Source organism: Marmota marmota, unplaced genomic scaffold, assembly GCF_001458135.2.
Source record: "Marmota marmota marmota unplaced genomic scaffold, marMar, whole genome shotgun sequence".
Classification (NCBI taxonomy): domain Eukaryota; kingdom Metazoa; phylum Chordata; class Mammalia; order Rodentia; family Sciuridae; genus Marmota; species Marmota marmota.
In genome coordinates, this window is record NW_026000026.1 from 79,095,138 (window position 1) to 79,104,659 (window position 9,522).

General features: G+C 38.7%; 1 protein-coding gene across 8 annotated transcripts in view; it reads left to right on the top strand.

Moving 5' to 3' along the window:
* Nucleotides 1-939: 939 nt before the first annotated feature.
* The window catches only part of Fbxo38 (F-box protein 38), a 69,823-nt gene continuing 61,240 nt past the window's right edge, over nt 940-9,522 (top strand). For all 8 annotated transcript variants that reach the window (XM_048811760.1, XM_048811759.1, XM_015485887.2 and 5 more), the window contains exon 1: nt 940-1,063. The gene's annotated coding sequence lies outside the window, so the exon portion shown is untranslated. The remainder of the gene's footprint in view (nt 1,064-9,522) is intronic.

Here is a 9,522-nt window from a genome sequence, read left to right on the forward strand (position 1 = left end):
GTTTGGCACTGAACCGTATAGCCAGAACTGTAACTGCCTAAGGCAAGCTGAAACCTCAGGCTAAACACCTCATAGGGAAGGGAAAGAACCAAAAGGCTTGGTATCAATGAATAAAAGGATTAAAAAAAAAAAAAAAAGCAGTTCCCTAAGCTATGTTTAGTCCTTTCTTCTCCAACTGCATGGACTAGTTACTCTTGTGTCTTGTCAAATTGTATCTTATGTGGCTTCCATAAACACTAATTTCCCTCATGGTTATCTATATCTACTTAAACCTAGGTATTTTAGCCCATATCAGTTACATGCATGTAAGGGCCAAAACATGGATTTGGAAGGTAAAAATCAGGATTTCAGTTCTGCTGTGCGACATGGTGAAAGGCAATTGTCCTCTATGAAGATAATTCCCTATCCATTAAATAAAGAAAAAAAAAAAAAAAGATTGAACTGATCCCTGTCCATATGACTGAGGTAGAAAGTTTTTAATGAGACTCTGATGTGAAAGCCCTTTGAACTGTAAAATACTAGTAATTAAACTTAAGACAATGTCTCAAAATCTCAAAAGGGATGACTTAATATTAACCTCAAGTACCTCAGACCTCCTACCCCCCTCCAAAAAAAATTCCATTAAAAAAAAAAAAACACCACCAACAAAAAACTCCATTAGGACCTTTTCATTTTGCAAATGACAAAGATGAGGTCCACCGGCTTATCCAAGGCCACAGCGATCAGACAAGTTGAAAATCAACCTAGCTGAAGAGCAACCACGACTCTATCACATCTGACTCAGGGCGCTTCTGGCCAGGCATTTCAGGGTTAAGTGAAAAAAACGACCAGTAGTAGGCTTTTGGGGAAAATGCCACGCTTAACATGGCTGTCGCACCAGGACGCAATAATCCACACCCAATATGGACACCGAGCAAGCCCAGCCCCAGCCCCGGATGACAACACTCAGGAATGCCGGAGCAGCGGCGGAAGCGGAAGCACCTAGGCGGTGGGGGCCGCGGGAAGTGTCTGTAGCGTTTCTCCCTCCCTCTCAACCACAATAACAGACGGAGTGTCGGCGTAGGTGAGGCGGCGGCCGAGGGGCTCGGGGAATGCTAGGCGGGAGGCAAAGCCGGGGATGCGTGAGGCAGGGCAGCGGCGGCCGGATGAGCGATTCCAGGGCTCCTAACTGCCTGGACTCTCGGTCTCTGGGCCCCTTAGGGCCTAGAGCTCCCGGGAGAGCTGGGGACGAACATAGGCCTTGCTTGCGGGGTTTGCACCTGGCCCAAGATTCCAGCTTGAGGAGCCTTATGTGGGCCTCGATTTCCTCCACTCAGTGGGAGACTTAGACTGGTCAACTTTTGCCCTCCCCCTTCCCCTGGGCATCACGAATTCCATGATTTTAATCTTAAATCGGTATTTAGGCCTGTAAATTGTGAAAGGCCTATCGTCAGTGTACTGAGGGTATGCACCTGAGCCGGATGCAAGGAATAAATCTTTGAGAGTCTGTCACGTCCGAGGTTCAGAAGCCCCGGGTTCTAGTTTTACCTAATCCTTTTGCTCACTTTGTGACCTTGTCCAGGTCCATTACCACTGTCCGCTTATCTCTAAAAATGAATGCCTTGGGTGTCTGATGTCCCTGTCAGCTCTGAAAATCATATTCTCAGTTCCCCTTTCATGGAATTTTAGACCTGGAAAGCATCTCCTTTCTGCACCCGGCTGGCCAAAGAGTTAAAACTGATAAGAGATGTCTATAGCGTTTCTTTCCAGATTCCAAGGGGATAAAAGCAGCTGGGCATTTAAGAAGGATCCCATGCATTGGGAAGCTCTGTCGTGTAAACCTAAACCAGCAATGTAATCACTACAGAGTGAAAAATAGGAGAACTTGGTTTTTGTCCTAAAGCTACTTTATATTTGATGGTTAACTTTGGGCAAATCCTTTTCTCTCTCGACTTGAGATTTCTTATCTGTTAAAGGAAAGTGTTGGATAGGTAGCTGGTTCTTAACATTCCTTTCTCATTCCCTATAGCACAACTGAAGAACAAAATAATGGCTTTATGAAGCTATGATTTTCTGGGGGATGGAGAAATTGGAGTGTGGAGGGAATGAATTATGTAGTTATAGATTGAAAAAGATCTGTGCTTGTAATTTTCAACTTTTATTTTGGGAATACTAGTTTAGGTGATCCATAAGTCTCCATCCCTCTCTAAAAATTGTAATAGTGCAATTTTAATGTGCTCTTTGGTGAAGACTACAGATAATGTTTACTGACTGTGTTCAAGGTATATATTTTTATCTTTAGTCAAAAAGGTACTAATGCATAGTGTAGGAGAAAAAGAAAAAAAGCTAGGTTTTGGTAAAGTTAGTTGGTATAATGAAGTGAAATAAAATTGAACTGGTGTTGAAGGCTTTTCTTCAGCAGTGATCCATTATGTCTCTGTGGCTTTGGATAAGTAGCCTCCACATCTCTGGCCTCACTTTCCTTATCTATAAAATGAAAGATTGAACTGAATGATTACTAGGCCTTTTCAGCACTATAATTCTGTGTTGTTGTTTGTTGTTCTTGTTGTTTGTTTTGTTTTTATTTCAGCAGCTCAGTGAATGTGGTTTGGCTTTTCTGTAGGCAAAAGAGTATGCTCTAGGTAATACTTATATAAGATATTTTGTTAATATTAATTCAGTAATATGCAAGATTACTTTGATATAATAAATTGAAGCTAAGAGAAACTAAAGGAAGACATTAGAAACCTGAAGGACTGGGAAGCCCCTCAAAGGGATCATTGAGGATACTGAAAAGTTTTACATGAGACATGTGTTTTTTTGTTGTTGTTGAGGATAATGAAAAGTAATTTGAGTTGTAGTGAATTGAAATGACTGGTAGAATCTCTTTCCACTTTGAGGTTGTCACCTTCCTGGGGAGAAAGACTTTGTATGGGCTAGTACTTGATAGACAGTAAAAATTTAAATAAATAAATAATTGAGTGAGAGGGTGAATAGATGATTAAATAATAGTAATCAAGAAAAGTTGCTGCCCCCCCTGGAATCTTCATTGATTACATACAAAATGAGAAATTGTGAAAATTTTACAAGAGAACCCTGAATTTCTGGTCCATTGTAAGATAAGTTGCTTTATCTCTTCTTTTGAAGTGCTAGTAAGAGACAAACATGGGTTTGTCTGAGGACAGGAATAATTAATAGAATAAGTTAGGGATGGAGGTGGTTGTTGACAAGAGAACAGATATAGCAAGATTTTTAGTTGTAATGGTTTGGGGGAGTAAAAGAGAAGAGACAGTGTTTTCATAGGAATCAAGAGATTTTCAGGATTATGAACCATAAGAGTTCTAACATTTTTTATGGAAATAGAGTTTTAAAAAGAGGAGATTGATTTTATAAGCCAGGAAACGCTCGGAGATAGCTTTAATCATGAAGGGGTAAAAGACATGTAATTTTGGGAGCAAACTAAGTGAATCTATAGGTGTAGTTTTGAGATAAGGAAGATATTTGAACAGGCAAAATGGAAGGAGAAGAGCACTCCCTAGAAACATATTTTTTAAGAACCCTGGTTTAAAGAATATTTACCAACTTATGTGTAAGAATGTATTTGGGATACTAGGATAAAAGTGAAGCTTTCTGTTGCTAAAGGCTGCTGAACAGGCAACCATGGAATGATTCTAGCCTATCCAGGTAGCAGAGGCTACTGAATGTGCGAGCCTAAATTAGATGCACCACAAACCCCAAGTTGGGAAGGAGGGTGTGGTCAGAGGTATTTCTATAAGAGCATCCTGAAGCCCATCTCCAAGCATTGGGACATAGCTCTGGAATGCTGGGAGACAACTATCGTGGCACAGAACTGACTTGATGATAGGGTGTGTAGTGTAGGCTGGAAAGTTTGAATCCCAGCCTGTGTTCTGACATTTACTATGTGACCCTAGGCAAGTAACTTATTGACTTATCCTCTCTAGTTCTGTTTGTCCATTTGAAAATTTAGAGAACCAGTCTTGGATATAGATCTCTAGATGTCTGTGGATTGCCCAAAATTGTATTTGTAATTCTGCTTGCATTGAGCCTGGGGAGAGAGAGAATGTGCCACTTTTGTCATATTCTCACATGGGTTTGTAACCCATAAAAAATTAACTGTGTGCCTAAGTAAGGGTCCTTCAACTTTTAACATTTGGATTGACTATAATTCTTCAGAATGACATTTCTTTGAGGTTTAGAACCCAAGCCTCCAGAACTTGGCTTGCCCTACAAATAGCACTTGGTACTGCAAAACAGAATCTTCACCTATATATATTCACCTGTTATTTCTACTCACCTGTTCCTTACCCTCCATAACTCCTCTACTAGCCTTCCTTCAACTCACCATCTATCTCTGCTGCTGGAATTTTCCTTCTTTACTCTTGTTCTTTTTAACCGTTTACTATGTTGATTCTTCCTTACTTACCTTGTTGAGTTTAAGTGAGGACAGAATGGTTAGTGGTATGTTTTGGAAGAAGGGGTGGGAAGGAACGAACAGAGGCTTGTCATGGCAGTTTTCTCCGTTTACATGCCTTTATCCCTTTTCCCACTGACAGGAAAAGCTGTTAAGAGATAGGGTATACTTCTGAGAGACACTGTCACCACTTGGAACTTTGCAACAGTTGCATGGTGTTTTCTTATACAGGAAAACCATACCCCTATTCCTCAGTATCTAGAATGAAATGCTCAGCATATCCTAGCTGGGAGTTTCACAGTAAAGGTGATTCTACTTTGTTCATTTTAAGACTGAGTAAGGGTGGCAGAAAATAAACTATTTCTTTTATTTTCTGAACATTTTCAGAGACGCCTACCTGGAAGGTGTCTGAAGAGGGCTGGTGGTTTTCCTCCTGGTTATATAGGTCCTCACCTGTCAACCTCCTTAATTTTTGTGGCATAAAGATCTTATCCTTTACCCCAGTTTTCATCTTCACTGTCCTCTTCCCCACCAGAGGTTTACAACAGAGGAGTCCCTACTCTACCTGCCAACTATGTAGCTATAAGACCAAGCCTTCAGTTCTAGGCATAATACAGGAAATAGGAATGCTGTTTTACTTAAAATTTTATTAGTCCTGTTAAATTTAGGGTTTTTGGTAGTTAATGTAAATGCAGACTATAGGTTAAATAGACTTTTGTGGTTTTGCTGGAGACCTAATCTCCTAATGTTGTGTAACATGATTTCTGTGAGTGAATATTTTGAGTTCTAGAAAAACAAAATTTTGTAAATATAATGATATTTAAGATGGGGGCTATTTAATTTAAACATTTAAGTGTGGGTTGTACATTGGGGCTACTAAATATGACTCACAAAATTATAGTTTTGCAAAATTACAAGGAACAATCAAAGATTTATAATCTTAAGGGGGAAGGTGTGAGTTAAATGACGTGGATTTGGTGAAGAAAAAGAAGAAGGGCTAACAAAGAATCAAGAGCATGGTCTCTGAAGGGTTAAGAGTCTTAAAGCTGAATCCTGTGCTAACTGGAGGAGTGATCTGAACAAGTGGGTAATCCATAAGTGGATTGGTCTATGCTGGCTAGTAGTTTTGTTGAGGCTTTTGCATGTTAAAGGGTAGCTGCAAGTTGTGCTTGTCCTTATTGGAGTAAAATCTGATTGCATTATCACCTGGGTTATAGGCTTGTTGCTGAGATCATCAAATACTGTGGTAGCAAACAGTGCTCATAGGAGCGTGAAATAGTTCTTAGCAGCAGCCTTGGAGCTATTGTGGATGCATATGGAATACTGGAAAGACTGATGGATATTCATACACCAGACATATTTGAGGATTTATTATGAACAAAGACTTTGTTATTCCTAGAGGCAAGCCTGAGATAATTTTCCTGGCAGAAACATGGCTGATAAAACACTTCACAGATTATTATTGAAGTTTAAGTTAAGTTTCACAGGGAGCTCAGATGAAGGAGTATGTAGAAGTTTTCACAGAAGACAACAGTTAAGCTAGATTTTGACATCTGGCTAATAGTTTTCTAGACAGTAAGGGAAAGGAAAGGCATTCCAGCCAGAGTTGATAGCATACTGGAAAAGAAAGACCAATGTTTGGGGGAACTGAGAAGATACCAATTCTGCTGCAGTTGGGTATATATACACCGAGGAGCAAGTGTTGAGAGTTGGAAAGATGAGTTTGGGAAGGTGATTTGAAACTAGTTTAAGAGGATTTTATCCTCTAGGAACTCTCGGATTTCATGTAGACTGCTTCTTTGTTGTCATTAACGTTTTGTTTGTGTTTTAGGAAACATAATATTTGTAGCTAATCTGAAATTTTCGAAAAATGGAAGAGAATGTGGAGTTCAAAGTAAAAGTTTCTTTCCCACTTTTTCTAAACCTCTATTACTCCCCAGAGGTAATCTCTGTTAATATTTTGCCATTGATCCTTTCAAAAATGGCATGTACAAATATATCTTTTATATTTGTCCTTTCTTTTATACAAATGGGATCATACTTTATATAATTTGATTTATATAGTCTTTATATAACTTGATTTTATTTTTCACTTTATGAAATCAGAGAAATGTTTTAAAAAGATAGCTCTAGCTTTGGTGTGGAATATGACATGCTAAGCATTTACTTACCCAGTAAATTGCTTACTGCTTGTCTGCTCTATGCTCGGCTTTTGTCTAGGATCTGGGGACACAGTAGTGGGCATCATTTAAGAAGCCATCACAACAGCCTAGATGAGGGATGATAGACTTCTGAAAGCCAGGGACAATGGATACAAAAATAGTATTGTGGTAAAATTGATAAATATAACCCATCAAATGGTAAATGGGAGATCAGAGTATATTTTTGGTGATTTTAAAGTTTATAATTTAGAAATATAGTAAACTACATTATGGAAGAAAGGTTGTTTGTGTTGTGTTTTGGAGGGTAATTTGTGGTTGTGTAGAGCGTTGAGTTTAGATACGTATTTGAAGGATGTTCAAGGTACAAGGTGAACGTTTCTGATAGGTACAGGAAACATAAAGGTCAGAGCTCAGAAGAAAAAGGAGGTATTGTTGGGAAAGGATACAGTCGGACAGAAAGAAGAAGGCTTGTGGATAATTGTTAAAGGAGACTCGGGAGTACCATAGAAGAATAAAGAAGACCTGAGAGCCAAAGGATAAGAAAGAAGGAGTGGTTAGCAGCACCCCATTATGACAGGTCAGGTGAGGAGCACTGGATAGGAAGTACTGACTTTGATAGCAAGTTTAAAATGACCACAGAGCAGTTCCAAAATCTATCACAAGATGGGAAGATTAATTTGGAACAGGGAGGGCAGTAAACAGAAAGAGATGTGTTGTGATATAATCAAAAGCAAGTGAGTATATTTATAATGTTTTTGTAGGTAGTTTCTGAGTATAATCTTTTTTTTTTTTTTCTCCAGAGGTGTGTTAGCCAGAATGTGATAACATAAGTCAGTTTCTGAGAAGTGAAAATAGATGTCACAGATTCAGTGTATCATAACTTGTAAGCCTATTCCTTACAGAATTCTTTAGGCCCATATGCTGTTAGAGGCCTAATGACACAAATCTATACACAATTCTAAAATCTTATTTCTCTGACTTCTCAGGCCACAGCTCGATAGAAACAACAAATTAGGGGTGTTTGATTGAAGTAAGTATGGGATTCAGGGAGAGGCAAGCATGTTGACACCTGTAAGAAGTAATAACACATAATCTTTCATTGAGGGAAGAAGAGATCAGGACACAGGCATGCTGGCAGGCACAAGAAATTTGAGTATTTACTTAGCTCATCAGTTTGCTCCACTTTCCTGCTGAAGCAAAGGAACCCCAGGAATCCATGTATTCAGTAATCCCTGCCCAGCTGGTGCCCTTTTCCCCTTTGAGGTGCTTGAGCTCTCTTGAGTGTAGCTCATTCCCCTGTCACTTCCAGGGCTCTTTAGTGGTTTCCCCTCCTTAAGGATCAAGAGTGCTGCTAGCGGGCTGGGGATGTGGTCAAGCGGTAGTGCGCTCGCCTGGCCTGGCATGCGCGGGGCACTGGGTTCGATCCTCAGAACCACATAAAAATAAAAAATAAAGATGTTGTGTCCACCGAAAACTAAAAAATAAATATTAAAAAATTCTCTTTCTCTCTCTCTCTCAAAAAAAAAAAAAAAAAAAAAAAAAGTGCTGCTAGCAATTCACCCTCCTCTTACTTCCTTTTTCTTATAACCCTCTGTACCCTAACACCTTTGGGTTCAGAGAGTTCCTTCTTACTGTCAGGCACCTGCTATTTGCACCTTCAAGAATGCTTTTCTTCCCTCTCTACTTCCTTTTTTTAGTGTTAATTCCTGTTCTTCCTTCAGATACCAGTTCCATTGTCCCTTAGAAATAGCATTAGTGACTCAGGCTTTCTTGTTGTATGCTGCTTTACAACTGTGTTTACTTTCTTTACAGCACTTATTTATAATTCCAGGTTCACTTGCATGGTTATTTGATTATTTTCATTTGTCTCCAGAGTCCTTTCTTCACAAAGCTAGACACATAACAGGCATTCAAAATAAATGTCTTTAGACATGTTGAAGTCATGTCTGAATTAATGTGTATGTGAATGCACCTCCTTTCAGCTGTCAACCTGTGCCATCATCTGTATGTACATTAATACTACAAAAATCAACATTTCCTATAAACTGTTCTATACCTGGACCACCATTAGTAAAAATATTTGTTGACAAGACAGTTTGACAGGCTGTTACTCCCAAGTGCTGATCAACAAACAAAACATCTGGGTGCTCATTCATCCCTCTCTCCTGCCCTCTATTTTCTCCCTTCCTTTCTTTTTCTTCTTCCTCTCTCACTAGGGCTTATTTTAAAGAGAGAGAAAGCCTACTCCAACCTCTGAAATTGTATACTTTTTGAGGAGAAGGTCTATAATTTTTATCAGATTACAAAGTGTTCTGTGACTGACTGGTGTAGTCTCACCCCCTCAGTTTATAGGTAGGAAAATGAAAAATTTAAAAGGTTCATTCACATTCATAGAAATAATATGTGACAAATCCAGAATGGGAGCCCCAGAGTCCCTCTGCATTCCTTCTGTTATTTTAGGGACAACTTGTACAAAATGTTGGTCTCCTTAGTACTGATGGCATTGTAGGTGGAGGATGTGGCATAGGTTTACAGCTGAAAGAAGGTTTATTAGCTTATTTATAAATTTAGACACACCCTCTCACATTTATTTTGAATGCATATTGATAATCACAAACTTATAGAGTTAGAAAGGGTTTTGTGTTTCCTAGTTTAATGATCTTACCGTGAAGAATTAGGTGCTTGAAGAAATTAGGTGAATTAGCTAGAGAACAACAGAATACAAATTCAAAAATGAGTCAATTTCTGGATTTTTGATTATTCTAAATAATGAATATTTATAATTTAACTTCTCTTTTAGAAAAAGATGTTCTGTACCTTTAGTACTAAATAGATTAATTTTCTTAATCTGAATATGGTGTATATCAGTATAGTAGGGTTTGCCAGTTAGTATTTAAAAATAAATGTCATTTTATCTAGCTTTCTTTTTTTTTTTTTTTTTTTTTTTTT